This window comes from Saccostrea cucullata, unplaced genomic scaffold (assembly GCF_032062105.1).
Source record: "Saccostrea cucullata isolate Sc308-1 unplaced genomic scaffold, CSIRO_AGI_Scuc_v1 ctg300, whole genome shotgun sequence".
NCBI lineage: Eukaryota > Metazoa > Mollusca > Bivalvia > Ostreida > Ostreidae > Saccostrea > Saccostrea cuccullata.
Window position 1 is genome coordinate 48944 of NW_026928669.1, and position 17014 is coordinate 65957.

Genomic DNA, 17014 nt, shown 5'->3' on the forward strand with positions numbered 1-17014 from the left:
GAGGGATGGGGGGATAACTATGTGACCATTTCATCTTCCAAGGATTCGGTGATCCAGTCACAGTGACGAGGTTTGGGGATGTTAAAGGTATACTACTAATCTATGTCATCCGTTTGATTAATCTCTGGTAGCCCACCTCCTCCCTTCACCCTCCTCTGGGTCCGCTACTGGTGTTTGACAACTTATCAGGAACACTGGAAGCATTTAATATATACTTACATATATACGTACATATACATAATTATAGCACAAACGATCGAAGACATTTCAATATACACGTCACAATGATATGCACTTGATTCTATAAATATATTTTATTTATAACCCATACATGTAGTACGAAAGCCCAATAGGCTCATTTTCGTAGGTTAAAAAAAAAATTTCGCGTTATAACGCGAAACTTTCGCGAATAAACGCGTAACTTTCGCGTTATAACGCGAAAAAAAATATTTTTTTTAACCTAAGAAAATGAGCCTAATGGGCTTTCGTACTACATGTAGTATATAAAATAAAAAAAAAACCTACGTGCCTCTTTCTTTTCTTCTACGTTTGGGGAAACATCATGCCAAAAAAAAAATTGTTATTATGTAACAGGGTAAGACATGTAGCCCTTTCAAAATAGTTCGAAGGTAATGAACATGTAATTCAAACAATAAAAGTAGGAATGAAGAAACTCGCATCATGCACCGCATAAAGGGCGACAACTCTTTAAAGACACACGCAGTGTATTTTTTCGTTCTTTCTTATTCTCTGTATAATCTAAGATTTCCAACAATGGAAGGACATGAAGGAGCTTTGTACAGTTTTAATATGCATAATACATGTAATAGCTATAGATAATCACATTTATAAATAATTTGCATAAAATCGCATTTCATAACGTTCTAGCAAACGTGTCATACTTTCGTTGATAAACTAAAGGGGAAAGGGATTTTTAGAATAAAAGTCAAATGAATAAAAATTAGAAAAATGTGAAAATATCTGTTTGGAGGGAGGGGGATAGCACTCTATCATTAAAAATCACATGACGCGTGCCTCCTCCGGTATAAAGCCGTAATGCAAGTTTGTTTTTTGTTCGTTTGTTTGTTTTAAATTTTTTTTGTGTATAGAACTGTGTATAATCATTTAAAAGAATCATTTAAATCAAGATTACAAATTTAATAGTCATTAATTATGGGTCAATCTTAAACCGGCTTTATTTTCACTCATATAATACAGAATTAAATTAGGAACGTGATAAACTACTATGGAAGGGAATTACCGCCAAAAGTCTATGTATCTTGCTTTTATTCTTATTCTGCCTACTTCTTTATGCTTTGTTATTATTGTAATTATATGTCACTTTATTGTTTTCGTATTCGTCTTTATTACATTACACTTGAGCTTTTATCGTTCTTTATTTTGTCCTTACTTCTATGTTGCTTTATTCTTGTGAATACACTCTACTTTCTTTTAAGTTGATACTGTTTCTTAAATAAACTATCTTGATTATCTCGATTACGAACGTAAATTCAATCATGTAAAAAATGCCACCTAGCGTTATAATGCGGCACTAAATTCAATGAGGACGAATGCAAATTGTCAGAATTTAGTGCCGCATTATAACGCTAGGTGGCAGGGTGTTCGCTATTCGAGTGTTGGTAAAACTAGGTAAGCAAACCCGGGCCGGGGTTATTAAAGATTTTTCAATTTTCTGCCTTAATACTTTATCAATCGAACTTAAATTTTCAAATGTTTTTTTATAAATTCAGGTATGTACCAGATAATGCCATTTCCTCGGAAGATGGTAAGATTTTCCCTGGAAGACTGACTACATTGTGATGCTTCCTTCGGAAGACTATACAGTGAGACTCCCCCCGGGGAAGTGTCAATATGTAGCTAGCCTTCCGTGGGAAATCTGGCTGTATATAGCAATTTGTCCCCCTTCATAGCAACCCCTCCCCCGAATATTTTTTTAATCGTAAAACAATGTTTATATGCTAACGTTTTCAGTTTTTGAAGAAAAGTTATCCGTCCCATATGAATAAATGTTTAAATGAAACCATTTTAATAGTGGTTAATAATTAAATTATTTTAACCATTTATTTTGACATAGATAATCTTCACGAGTACAAATGGGTAATGAATCCCCCCCCCCCGGTCCCGTGGATGCCCCTCCCCCCGGGTGCAATCGCCCGCGTAACTGTCGTTACGTTTGCCCCCCGGTTCCGACGCCTATGCAATGTAGTCAATTAACATATTAATAAACATGTACTTAGTGGCATATGTACATATGAGTAATATTTGGTACTGAAAACAAGTTGACGAACCCCCCGCCACTTCACCACCACCAAATACAGAATTTTCAAGTTTTAAGATTTTTTGAAACTCTACTGGCTGATGTAAAATACGTTGCGTTCTAAAGATATTTTTTTCTTTATTAAAAAGTGCTATTTCAATGTAAAATATTAATGCATAAAAAAGACTGGGGAGTTTCTAGTATGCCTAAGGTGTTCCCTGGTTCCGACTTTGCCTACCCATAACACTTCTCACTCCTTTGCAAAGACCCGTCCCTAGAATCACACGCATGAGCAATTACTATCTGTCGTGAAATAAAGTTCAGTTCAGTGGAACCAGTGACGTATTTAAGGAGGTGGCGCACCCGGCGCCCCCCCCCCCCTTAAATTGTCAAAGTAAACATAAATCACAATCTCGTCTAGAAAATGTAAATATGCCTACTTGGTAGATCTAATTTTTACTCTACAAAATCTCTAGAACCCAGGAGCTTCCGGGGGTCTCGCCTCCTGAGCCCCCACCAGGGCTTTGCCCTTGACCCACTGGGGGCCTCAAGGCGGCCCCCAGACACCTTGCTTACTTTTGGCGCCCCATCTAACTTCATTTCCTAGATCCACGCCTGGGAACGTCCTGAAAAACAACTCAATTTATAAATTTATAAAGGGGTATCTAGTATCAAAATATTTAACATTATTATGTCAATTAAACTGTTATACTGGAATTCAATTATCCAACAAATAACTTTAGTAGAGTGATATTTTTCAGGCGAGAGAACTGTGACGTAGCATCGATTTTGAAAATTCAAGCTATCCGCTGAAAACAACTTGACAAGCAAAAAAAAAAAAAAAAACAAAAAAAAAACAAAAAAAAAAAAAAAAAAAAAAAAAAAAACCCAGGAAATTTCTAAACTTGAATATACATAGGCGTCGATCGGAACCGGGGAGAGGGCTTAGCCCCCACTTTTTTCCAAAGTTAAACTTAGTATAGACATTGAATATTACTGCGTAGGTTTAGCCCCCCCCCCACTTTCCATGGACACGATGCAGTAGGCCTATAGGTTTAAAATGTGGAAAGTGGTGGTGTTTTGAACAAAAAATTGGCACTGTAATTTGACACCCATCACACCACACACACACGAAATAGGATTTTGTGTTTGGACAAAGAACATTTCTCTCTCTCTCTCTCTCTCTCTCTTTTTATTTTGCTTGTCATGTTTTTTTTTTGAAGGTCTAAAAAATATTTCTTATACCCCCCCGGCCCCAATTTTCACTTTGCTTCCGACGCCAATGAAATCATATTAAGGGGGCGGTGTGGGTTTTGGGTTAAATTCAACTTCATATATAGTATCAAATTTAAATATACTATACTACATTAACCTTATTTGACCCAAGTGGGTCGGACTTTTAATGAACATTACCGGTATGTAAAGTTATGTCTGAAAAAAAGAGGCCGCTATTCCTGTGTGCCCAGAGAAAATAAATATTATATGGAGTTTCCATCATTGTATCGGGTGATCGGATTCGGCCTTCAGATATTCGATTGAATAAGTATTAAGGCAGAAAATTGAAAAATCTTAAATAACCCCGGCCCGGGTTTGCTGACCTAGTTTTACCAACACTCGTAGCGAACACCCCTGCCACCTAGCGTTATAATGCGGCACTAAATTTTGACAACTTGTATTCGTCTTCATTGAATATGCTTCATTCTTTGTGTGATTGAATTCACGTATGTAATTGGGATAATCATTTAAGAAACTGCATCGATTTAAAAGGAAGTAAAATGAATAAAGCAACATAGAAGTAAGGGCAAAATGAAGAAGGATAAAAGTCAAAGTGAAATGTAATAAAGACGAATACGAAAACAATAAAGTGACATATAATTACAATAATAACAAAGCATAAAGAAGTAGGCAGAATAAGAATAAAAGCAAGATACATAGAATTTTGGCGGTAATTCCCTTCCATAAACTACATGTAACCTATTTACAGAACTCTGGCCAAATTCAAAATGAACGAAATACACGTACATATTTGAAAAACAAAAGGGAAAAAAGGTCACAATCTCTATCACTACGAGTTCTGTTCGGAAATTATTGAGACATTGTGTACTAGTATATTTTTCTTTCTAATGAACGTCTTTCGGTGAAAATTCGTATATACGTTTGACAAACACAAAGAATTCGTAAAAGCAAAAAATATTTTACAAATATTAAATTTCTTGTCTTCAATGGTCAATAAATGTGTAATTGGTAGGGGTACCCGGAGCAGATATTTAAGATACGTAAGAACAACGTTCAAACCCCTGGTGGGCCCATAATGAAATAAAATAATTCAATTAATTTTTTTAATTTTTTAAACTTATTTTTACTGCATGTTGTGTAAGTATGATCAGACGGACGACCATCAATTTTGACCTAACAGAATCAATAGCTTTGACCCGTAAATGCGTAAATCGGCACTGCATGATGCAATTAACCTATATATATGACAAATGAAAATTTTACTCTGACGAAGCAACAGCACACATTTTTTAAGAATCATTTAAGAAAAGAGAAAGCTAGATTATTGTAATGTTATATATAATAACAAAGAAAAAAAAAGTAAACGCTTCCCGTTCGTTTCACACGCGAAAACATTTCCAGCTGACGTTACGTTAAAATGACGTAGCGATGCTGCTCCAGGTCGATATAGTCATATGCATGTTTCATAGGCGTCGGAAGCCCCCCCCCCCTTTTTTTTTTTTGCAAACCTATATATAACAGAGGCATTGAAAATTGGAGTTTACCTTTTTTTGTTGGTTTAGTCACACCCCCACCCCCCTTTCAATTTGCTTCCGACGCCTATGTGTTTATAATTTCACCAGAAACGAAATGACATAAAATCTTTTTATACAAGTACACGAGTAATTGGCAGTTTGTCAAATATTTGAACGTTAGAATAAATTTAAAACGTGGTACATGTATATATTATAATTTATATTTCTTTTTTTAAAAATGGGGGGGGGGGGGACTTGTGTGTATGCACATGTACAGAACGGAGATGGGAGTGAGCTTCAATTAAAGTACCCCGGATTTACTGAGTTCTTTTAAGTACTTGGTAAAGTAACTAAAAACTATATTGGACCCCTCCCTGAAAACTCTACCCCATGTAGATTTGGAAGGAAAACTCGTACAAGTGAAAGGAAATAAGCTCTCAACACCCCTCTCCCATGAAATAAGTTTTCTGTGCTTAGGAAGATACATTAAGCTTAGTGTTTTAAAAAGTTTTTGACTGGGTTTACCACCCCTAACCTTTCCCCAAAAAATTAAAAAATGCAGGAAATCGGGGGGGGGGGGGGGGTATAATTATGAGACTTGAGTTCTCTGTTACACACGCAGGACCTGAGCTGTGGCTTATTTAGTGGGGGGGGGGGGGCATTTACGGAGTAAAAAAAATACTCACCTCTCTCTCTCTCTCTCTCTCTCTCTCTCTCTCTCTCTCTCTCTAATGTAAGGTACTAAGAGTTTTATCCTGTTTATATTTACCTCATCCTTCAATTATATCTAATTAAACTTCTTCATCAAGCAGTCTCTTCAAGCCTTGAAAGCTCTCCTCCAGTCATTGTTCACAGTTTGTTTGTTTGTGTGGTTTTTTTTAATTATAAACAATAAATATTGATGCAACATCATGATTATTTACTTCAAATCGTTTATTTTCAGGGAATTTCAAATCGTTTATTTTCAAGGAATTCATGTCGTATAGAAATCTAAATTCTAATTATCCTTGTATTAGGCGTTATAAAAAGCCAAGCCCAAGAATAGATGGTAACTAATCTATCGACTTGGCATATTCTTTTTTTTCAACTTGCGGGGACAACGGCGACCGAAAAGGGGGGAGAGAGAGCTTTTATATCGTTGTTTGTTCGTTTGATTTTTTTTTTAATTCAAATGTGGACTAGACCATCTTGTTTAGATTTTTTTTAACACACAGTTTATAATTGAGAGTTGTCTTTCTTTCCCCAATGGATGTTCAATCCGGATTTCTGTATCTATTTATTCAGGTTCTAGTCACCACCGTCTGCTGATGACGTCATTGCAAATGGCGGGTTAAAACAAATATTATTTGATATTTTTGTACGGATTGTAAATTAAAATGAGTCTTTTGGTTCATTCCTGTGGTAGGTATTCATTTTTCACTAAACACGAATAAGGTGTAAGAAGAACAAAAGACGGAGCGGGGATTCAAAATATCAGAACTCATGGGTCACAACATTTGGAACTTGTCTATCAGTATGGTAAATCTTCGACAGTGTTCGATCGAGTTAGGCTATATATTCACTGATTTCACTGTCACAATTCTTACCAGTGTCCAAGAAACTAGGTACCAGATGTCATTCACAACACTGCACATAATGAGTGTTAAAAATCTTCAGCAACAGTATCGCAGTAAACCAGCATACCGAAAAGCCTACCCCGAAAACCAAAACTAGCAAAAGCGGTGATTCAGATTTGTTGGATTGATGTACATTGTAAATGGAGGGGGGCACCACAGAATTCAAACATCTATAAATTATTCTTTATAAAATATTGATTAGTCATTTGGAATAGGTCAAATCCTAGCTGCAGAACTGTAGCTCTCTGCTTGAGAAAATTCGGACAGATAAAGCAGAGAGCCTCCATCCAGAGGCGGCATTCTCGGTTTGATTTTAGATACTTGCAAAACAAATTATAAATACCAAACCCACAAAATATCAAGAGTACAATACTTTTGGTACTTTCCGTCATTTTTATGGTCGCTTACTTTGGGTATTGTTTCTTTTTATTTTCAGCTTTTCTCCACTTTTATTGTCTGACGTCCTGGCGTCAGACAGTACTATATTTAATCAGGGCTTATTTATGCAGTCGTTCCATGAAATTGTTTAGATAGTTTGATGGTGGAAATTTCGATACATGCATAATCTCCAAAGATGCATGTTGTTCGTCCCTGGAGGAAATGAGCTTTTATTTACATTACTGAATGGTCTTGTCTTTAGTATAACTGTGCTTTCATCGTTGGACATGTCCGCTTCAGTTCTCTTTAAAAAATGCCTTATCATATAAATCTCAGTTTTTTGTTGTGTATCAAAGATTGTCATTTTACATTTTATGGTTAAATAATTGATTGCTTATTTTCAGTAAAATTATACCTTGACATTGAATTACTAGTACCTAAACATTTGTAACTCCTACTGATCTGAAAATGTGATTTTACGACAATTCTTGGAAAAGAACGTTGAAATGGCCCTAACAACGTCACCATTATCGGATTTTGTAAGCGATACATAACACTGAAAAATGACGCATGACTCGATTGTATGTTCAAGACGTCCATAGATATTATACTAAAAACTGATGACATAACTTCCCACGAAACATACTTGCAATCTAAAAATTGCTAATTATGCCGAAAAAAATTGTATGCACCGATAATTCATCAGAAAAGATATGTATTTATACTGTAAAATGACAATTTTAGAGGTACATGTAGTTGGCTTCGAAAAAATAACCTTAGTAATTATATGTACTACCTAGACCAATCGAGATGGTAAACTTTTTTAAAAATTCACAATTTAGTGACTTTTTTCATTTACTTTCATTTACTTGAATGAAAAAAAAATCCCTAGGGCAGAAGTACAAAAAATATTGAAAAAATTTTTGCGATTTTCCAACAAATTCCCTTGGGGTCCAATAGTAAAGTTTGACAACATTTAAGATGGCCCACTAAGGCTTCGGGGTGGTAAACATTCGATTTTTTAATCCTAAAACAAAAAATATAACAGTAAAAATTAATTATCAAAAAATGATTAAAATCCCTAGGGCGGAAATAATTAGACTCGGCCTCGTTAAGCCTAAGTCGATCAAAATCTTTATTTTATAACAGAATGTTGTAAAAGTCAAGCAGACCAGGAAGGTCAGGGTTAGGGATATTTTTGATATTGTTTTACAGAGATGTTGTCATGTGCAAATGAAGAAATAAATTCCATAATTATATAATAAATATTTTATCGGCGATTAAAAATTTCACTTATTAATAAGTCTTAGTTTGTTTCATGATCCTGGAGCCAGAAGCTTCAATTTAAAGTTTAAAGTTATATATTGTATACAATATTGATTACACATGGTTTCTTGAAGATATATAGTATCAAACTAAAGAAATTATATATATACAGCTGATATATTAAAACATATTATTATACCTCATATAAATAAATACAAGTGAAGAGGAATCTGATTGGCTGAGGCAGTCACGTGACCGTCGTGTTCGCTCTGCAACAAAACTTCGTGTTTCCCGCATTCGGTTCACCTCGGCTGACTACGCTATTCCACATCTGGATGTAATCAGCCGAGGTGTACAGAACGTGCTTCACGTCGTGTTCCCCGACTGTGACGTCACAATGCGGCGAGTTTTTTTAATGAAACGCTAGCAGTGTGACTTACACCTATTGGTTTTTCATATTGTTCTCATCAAATGTTTACTTTATTTATTGGATTCTCTTTTTATTTTTTGCATTGTGCTTGATTCGGTATAATAAAATAATTATTGCATGAATGTTCGGGAGACATGAAGATTTCTTCGCCCATGAAAAATCATATTCCCCTCGGGCGTTGCCCTCGGGGAATATGATTTTTCATGGGCGAAGAAATCTTCATGTCTCCCTCACTATCATGCAATAATTGTATAATAATTATTTTTTTCCGCTCTATGAATTAAAGCAAACCACGTCAGACAAGCTTTTTCGGAAAGCTAATACTTGTTAAGAATTGTATCTGAATTATATCAGGGACCTAGGCTATATACAGTACTATATATTAGTTCAAAGGTCCCTGATTATATCCCAATAATTAAACATGTACTAGTCTTCACAACTTCTCTGGATACTTTTTTTATAACCTTTCAATAGTCCCAAACAGCTCTTTATATTTTTGGAATGTCAGTTTATAAAATTTACATTCTGACATCCATATCGGAGATCATGCTTCAGCTTAAATATTCTGCTGAAGAAGTTCATTCCTAAATATTTTCTAAATCAGGTGCAACCTTTAAATAAAGCCTTTATTTGGTATTTTGGTACCTTTTTTTAATAAACATTGAAATTTATTACATGTATTCATGAGATAAAGCATATAACACATAATTATGGAAAAACCCAATGAAATTGATTTTGTGTGAATATATCATTTTCTCTATTGTAGATTCCAATGGCATTAAAAGAGAATTTCAAAGAGAAAGAGATTAACCAGAATCAGGTCATAGGTAACTTTTATGGTATGTGTGACATTGTATAAGAAATAATAGGTTAAAAAGGATGAAAACAGTTGGTACATCAACACATTTACTACTACATGTATATATAGAGTGACAAATTTCAACTGTGAAAGGTCTATATTGAGCCGCAAAAGATTGATTTTTTCATTAGTTACCAAGACTGGCCGAAATTTATGTGTTACCAAGGCGGGATAAAATTACAATTCACTGAATTCTGTGTTGAGCATCTCCCATAAACTTAAATACCTACATGTATGTCAGAGGGAGGGAGAAAAAACCTAAGGAAAAATTTTACACAAGTAAATAGGTTTACTTGTATTATTTTCATGAATAAAAATACTGTCAATATTTGAATGTCATGTAGGATTAAGTACTGTAAACCAATTAACATTTATCTGCATGCAAGAACTATCAGCAACTTCAAATCTTCTTAAAATTGTGAATATTAATTGCCACAAACTATTTTTGATTTTGCATTGTATTTACAAATAGAAAATGATTTCTCAGTCAAGAAAAGTAATTGTTGTGGATTGATTTCAGATGATCTAAACGCCAAAAAAGATGATGCACAAAAAGTTGGTTTACAGTATTCAATGATCATTTTCAGTAAATCTGTAAAAAAAAAAAAAAAAAAGTTTAGAATTAGACAAATTTAGCTCTTAAATAAATCACTGATTTAATTTTTCTTAAATAGGATTTAGTGGAATAACTTGAATTGCAAATTTTCAAAATTAAATCCAAATGTCACTATAAACTCTGAGATAAGTCAATAGGTGGTCTTCAGTGAGTATATAAGATCTCTACATAAGCAGGAGTATTTATATAAACTTCAATGGAAATAATCTGATATTTATGAATTGCATATAACAATACATAAAAGACCTTATAGATTTTTTTAAAATTAATTTTTCTATTTTTTATCCTTTCACTTCCTCACAACTGTATTTTATGTGGACTGGGGGTTAAAGTATGCTCTATAGAATAATGGAAAGGTTTTAATGGTACTTACTCCCGTGTTAGAAAAATGATAATGCAAATTCTGTTAAGAAGCTCTGTAACCAGGTCTGTACAGGGGGCCGTCAACATTATTGAGAGCGAAGAATGGTAAAAAATCACCATAAAGCATTTTGTCAATGGCAGACACAATTGCTCTATAATCAGTGTGGTAATCGTGTTTTCATTCTTTAAAGAATTCATCAACCTTGTAGACGTATTTAATGTCTTCTTCACACAAGAGTTTTTTAAATGATTTATATATTATTAAAGATTATTCATATGACCCATTACTTTCTTACTTTCTTACACATATGGATTTGCTGCTTTTTAATTCCACAACCAAACAGCGAATATGTAGTAACAAAGCCTTTTAATAATATCCCAAAGTAAAAGCTTGACGTCACCTATTTATGGTGATATTTCAGACCACAGGACTTCGACTGTTAAGTAAACTTGAATTTCTTTACTTGTTTCACCAAAGCCGCAATTCAATTCTTGGGACAATCTTAAAAGGAAATTCAAACACCTCCATTTCGATTGGAAGCATTTTTTTAATGACATGTTATGAGTATTACATCTTCGTGCTTTAGAATTGTGTGTGAAACAACCCTGCTGGTACCTTTTGTTGAATGAAATCCTACAATGTACACAGTTGACATGGTAACTATTGCAGAATGCTACAGCTGATAGTGTACCAATTGAAGCCTCTTTTGAATGGTGCTGAAACGGTTGGTGGAATTGGTCAACATTGTGGGGTATGTTTTTGTTTTGCTCATTTTTTTCAAAGACTTTGTTTCTGATATTTTAATAATAGTTAATTTCTGAAAAATAAACTTTTTATGTTTGATGTGCAATATGTAAAGTTATACATATATATGTAAGGGTTACAATTTTGAAATGCATTGCTAGATCATATGTAAGGGTTACAATTTTGAAATGCATTGCTAGATCTGATCATAAAGTCAAAGATCTCAGTGAATTGACTTTTATAATTTAATTTCATTTCGTGAATGGGGAGGATGATAAAATTTATAAGACTCAAATCAAATTGAAAGGAAACACATTTCTATTTTTGAATTGAGTTTCTTTGTTTGAATTTGTTTGACTGCTATATATATTTCAATTGACATGCATTCAAAGCAAACAAACATGCTAAAATTAAACAGTTCTTTAAATATATAGAATGTTCATGAGTTTTGATAATTGGAGGTTTTTTTGTGAACAGGATAATTTTCTTAACAGTATTTAATTGAAATTAAAAAAATGTGAGCATTAATTGCCATATATAGTTACTATGCACATGTATTATAATTTGTAAAAAAGAGAGTTATGTTGAGTTACAATATATGTATGAAAGATTTTTTTTTCGGGTGAATTACTTGTAAGATATTGGGTTTCAAGCATTGAAAAATGCCCTTGAGAAATTCTGTCTTGTATGGTTGCAAATGTTATAAGGATTTAATTTTAATTAAGGTGAAGAAAGTTTGACCTAATGATAGATTTTGAGAACTTTAAATATTTTTGACACTGTGTGCAGTCTTTTTTAGTAGGTTGGTTTTCTCTTGTGGAGAACAGCATGGATAACTTTTGTTATTCATTTTTAAAAATATTTTTCACATGTAGATTGAACTCTATTTTAAAGGTTAAATTTGTACATTTAAAAAAAAAAGTTAAGAAAATGACAATGAAGACATGTTTTGGGTTACTCTAAATGAATGATTAAATCATATTGACTACCGGTATTATGTAACTAAATACACATAATCCTTATTCAATTTAATAGAGTAAAGGGCAATTCTTTGGTTGTTCATTGAATGATTTTGATTTTTGCAATTCAAGTGTCACAGATTTTGTGTCACTTATACATACAGAGCCTCCATTTGTACTTTTGAGAATTAATTTAAGCCTCTCCATGCATTCTTATTAGTGCATGCACACAGCATGCATTCTACAGAATATGCCTAGTTAGATGGGCATATTTGTGAAAAAAAGTGAAGTTACATGATCAATTTAGAAGTATAGCACACTACATTACAAATCTGTGAACAGCTAGGGCATAAGACAGATGCCAAATAATTCTAGAGGTGGGATCAAGTGCCAAGTAGAAGTAAGCATCCCTGTTGACTGGCCACAACTGGAGTGAATTGTATATATTTTGTTCAGGTATGATGCTGAATTAAAGAGAAAAGTCCTGTTTTATTGAGTGCAAGATATTTCATATTGATACAGATATGTGTCCTTGATCTAGACAACCTTAGGGAATATTTCCATAAATAGCAATAAATTAAACAAGGTCAACATCCCATAGGGCAACAGTTATACAATTGTCTTCATTTCACCCATTTTGTGATTTATTAGAATGCAGATACTGTTTGTATACAATAGAAGCAAACAAAGAAGAGAAAAATAGAAATCATTATTCACTGTATTGAATTTGCAAAAACAGCTTTTATACTTAAAGCTTGTTAGCTAAAATTGCAATTAATGGCAGAGAGCAAATATCAATACATGTGCATTATAGGTATTATAGACAGGGATTTACACAAGTCTTAAATTCAATGCAACTTTTTTTCACAATTAGTATTTCAAACTTGAGAATCTTTTTTATTTATAATGCTTGCATCCCATGATTCATGCTCTTGAAGCCTGTGGTGCCAGTGTAGATCTAAAGGTTTTATTTTAATATTTTGTGTTGTAAATGAGTGAACAGTGTAAGAACAAAAGAATCCTGATTAGAGAATCTGATAGTAAGCCAGTTATTGATGTCACCAGGATGATTACAAACTTCATATTGGAGATCATAGGAAGACACTACTTTGTCATAAACTTGTAACATGTATATTAATTTTAATTGTGGACCTTCACAAAGGCATGATGTAATGTAATTGTCAACGTTTGCGTAACAAGAAATTTGGAAAGAGAGAAAAATTTTAAATATTAAATGATGAATTTTATGATTTGTCACTGAGTGCTAAAGAAGTTTAACAGATTTTTTAAAATGGGACTTCGTCAAATTTTGTGGATGATTGATTTATAGATTTCTTTTTATATAAAGGTCGTTGCCTTTAACTATTGAACAAAAAAAATAATTCATTAGTGCCCCAAAGTTAAGATAAATTGTTGTGAAAACAGATTAATTTGGGCATTTAAAGATTTCACTTACTGATCAGAATAAAAAGTTGCATCTTTAAAATATCATTACGACATTAAATTGTTCAGATTTTGAATACAAACTGCTGAATGTCAATAAAAAGTCAATTCCAAAGATTTATGTTCCAGTAATGCCCTAGCTGTTGTACATCCACATTTTTGTATTGTGTGCAAGTCTTATTGAAAAGTTTTTTTTTTGCTCCCAGGGGGCCAAAGAATTATGATTTAGTTGCACGGTAAATCCCCCCCCCTCCTACACACACATACATTCTTATTCCAAAGGTAGAATGATCTGACCTTAAGTTATATGCCCCCCCCCCCCTTCCTGACTTATTTGACATAAAATGCGTGAATTGGCCAAACATAAATGTTTAATTTGATATGTTTGGATTGCTTATTTTGGAATGGGTTTCAGGTTTCTTACATGTGTAATATACTTTGTTATAAGCTGTTGGCAGATCTGCGAGGCACATATGCCTAAAATACAATGTAAATGGTTAAAAGGATCTATAGCCGCATATTAATACCCATCGGATTGTTATGATATTTGGACATTTAAAAACTGATTGAACAAATGGTTAACCAGAGATTTAAAAACTTGGGTAAAGGTTTGGAAAGTTTGTTTTACATTGTGAGAGATTGAATTCTGACATGGTGTACAAAGATTAGTGGACAATTACTGCAATGTCTTGCCTCTCAGTGGGTGGTGATATTCCTTTCACCCAATCTGTCAATAAAAGAGAATAGAATGTTCCATAAATAAATCTGGGCTCTATATGATATTTAATTATCTTATGTGAGAGATGAGAAGATTTATATAAAGCACCACGACTAGGCCATATTTGACTTATCAATAGAAAGAAGATTGTATTATATATTATATACAGGAGATCATGTAGTCACTCATTTGCACCCAGCTGTTAATTATAATATACTTGTTAGAGAGCTTCCTATAAGATTTAATCTTGATTTACCTTTACGACATTTGAAATGGCCCGTTGACCTTGATGGTCAACTGAGTGTCAATGCAAGAACATTTCTTAGACATTGCCCCTACACATGTCATATGCATACAAGTGAAGTTTCTTTGTAAAACATATAAACTTATGCCACTAACATTTCATATTTTTTGTCTCTTTGACACCTTGAGATCTATTGTCAAAAGGAAACATGCCCACTCATTGTCAATTTTAGGTATACAGCTGTCAACCTTGAAAATTTCCAAGTCAATTGATACACATGTATCAACTAACAAAAAAAAATATTTAATTTAGTTACACTGTAGAAGACATTTAAATCAAGTATTAAAAATAATTTGATAGTCATTTCATGATTGTAATTATATTTCATTTATGAAAATGAAAATTTTAGTTGTCTATGGTATTGAAGTGCAAATCAGATTTTTGTTCCAATTGACAGGTTCGACAGCCATATAAGTATAATATGGATTAATGTTAAATATTTTTTGGCATCTGATATATATACATACTTTTAAGTACAGGCAGGTACATATGTTCTCCAAGACAAAAACTTATTTCTATCAAAAATATAACCCTTATTTATATGAATCTGTAACATATGACCCTTTTCTATGAATCTGTAACATATATATTTCCAATACTCAGTAGTATATCAATAAAAGACAGATCCAATTAGGGATTAATGACATCTCAACATTACATGTATGTCCATTCTGTCAGGGGCTTCTCAGAGTAGGGCACTTAAAGAGTATCGGTACATGTGCTTTATTAATAAAACATGAAATAACCCATATCAAAAAATAATACAGAAAAGTATATTTTTAATATACTTTTAATACATTCATTTTTGTACTTTCTTAAAATAATACAGAAAAAATATATTATTTTCCTATCACAAAAAATTCAGTATATCATTTTTGTATTAAAATTTGACTTTGATTTTGTACAGTGTATTATTTTTGTATTTTTTGGACTTAGATTATTTTCAGTGTATTATTTTTGTATTTTTTCGGGACTTAATTTTTTCCAGATGTATTTTTTCTGTATCAAATTTGAACTTAGTCATTTTACAGAAAAGTCTATACAGTTAGACTGTATTATTTCTGTATTAAATTTGGACTTCATAATTTTACAGACAGTTTGTATTATTTTTATATCAAATTTAGACTTAGTAATTTTACAGAGTTTGTCTGTATTATTTTCATATTAAATTTGGACTTGGTAATTTTACAAAAAGACGGTCAGTATTTTTTGTCTCAAATTTGATTTTAGCACATTTACAGAAAATTCCATATATTTGGTCTCTATTTCTTTTTGTTGTTGGGGGGGGGGGGGGGGTTAAATTTAGACATATTTTTTCTATTTACATTTGTCTTTATGAACTTTATAAATTTTAGAGAAATTCCTTGCAAAATGTCTGCTGCTTTTTTTATAAGTTTATAGCATACCCGGTACTTAGAAAATTTATATTATATATTTTTTTTGCAGGAATCTTGGTATACGATTATCTAGAACTTAAATAATTAGTTGGTACTAAAATTTATGTTAATCTCAATCAGTGGTAATCCAGAGAAATATTTCCATCTTGGGCATGAAGCTTTTACAGCGGGTTTACATTAACTTTTCAGCGGGTTTACATCTTTCACGTGTTTAGATCTATCACACAACAGGTGGTCTTGCAGGCTAACAAATGATTGCATCATACTACAATTCAGAAATTACGTGATTTACCTGTGCACATGGAAAGTCCCAACTAGCTATTACCATGCATACGATGTTTTCTTCAGATTTTAGTATATATGTGCACATTTTCACTCAGAGAAGGAATCATATTCAAATTATAAAAAGTAATTTGTTTTTATTCAGATAAAATATTGATCAGTTTTTCTTCAACTCTGTGTTTAATTCTACTCTCAGTTTAAAAAAAAAACGATCCTGATTTTAATTAGTTAATAATTTACAAGTTAATTATGTTTGATCTTGGGCTAATTCTTGTATAATCGGTGTAGGGTGGTTTCGCGCCGATTACGTGTTCGCTCCGAGTGGTATCGCGCCGAGTGGTTTCGCCCCATTTATCTACAGGTAAGATATTGGTAGTATACAGTATGGCTTCCCCCCGATTACCTATAATTATATAACTTAGTACCTTGTAATTAATTAACCCCAAGCGTTAAAGTCGTGTGTCGGATAATTATCCCATTTTGTATTAATACTTACAGTGAGGCCATTTTTAGCCATATATTTGAACTAATATGATCGTCTATAATTTGGAATAATTAAGAGTGGATGTTAAAATAAATATTCATTTCACAAATCTCATTGACTTTTCAA

At 32.9% G+C, this 17014-nt stretch overlaps 1 protein-coding gene across 4 annotated transcripts in view; it reads left to right on the top strand.

Annotated features, from left to right (window-relative positions):
* Window positions 1–6345: 6345 nt before the first annotated feature.
* LOC134278343 (sodium/calcium exchanger 2-like) overlaps window positions 6346–17014 on the top strand; it is a 51870-nt gene continuing 41201 nt past the window's right edge. For 2 of the 4 annotated variants that reach the window (XM_062760658.1, XM_062760664.1), the window contains exons 1-3: window positions 6346–6429; window positions 9485–9557; window positions 11227–11308. The gene's annotated coding sequence lies outside the window, so the exon portion shown is untranslated. Of the gene's footprint in view, window positions 6465–9484; window positions 9558–11226; window positions 11309–17014 lie in introns of those variants that run through there. The other 2 variants (XM_062760659.1, XM_062760660.1) reach the window with 2 other exon arrangements.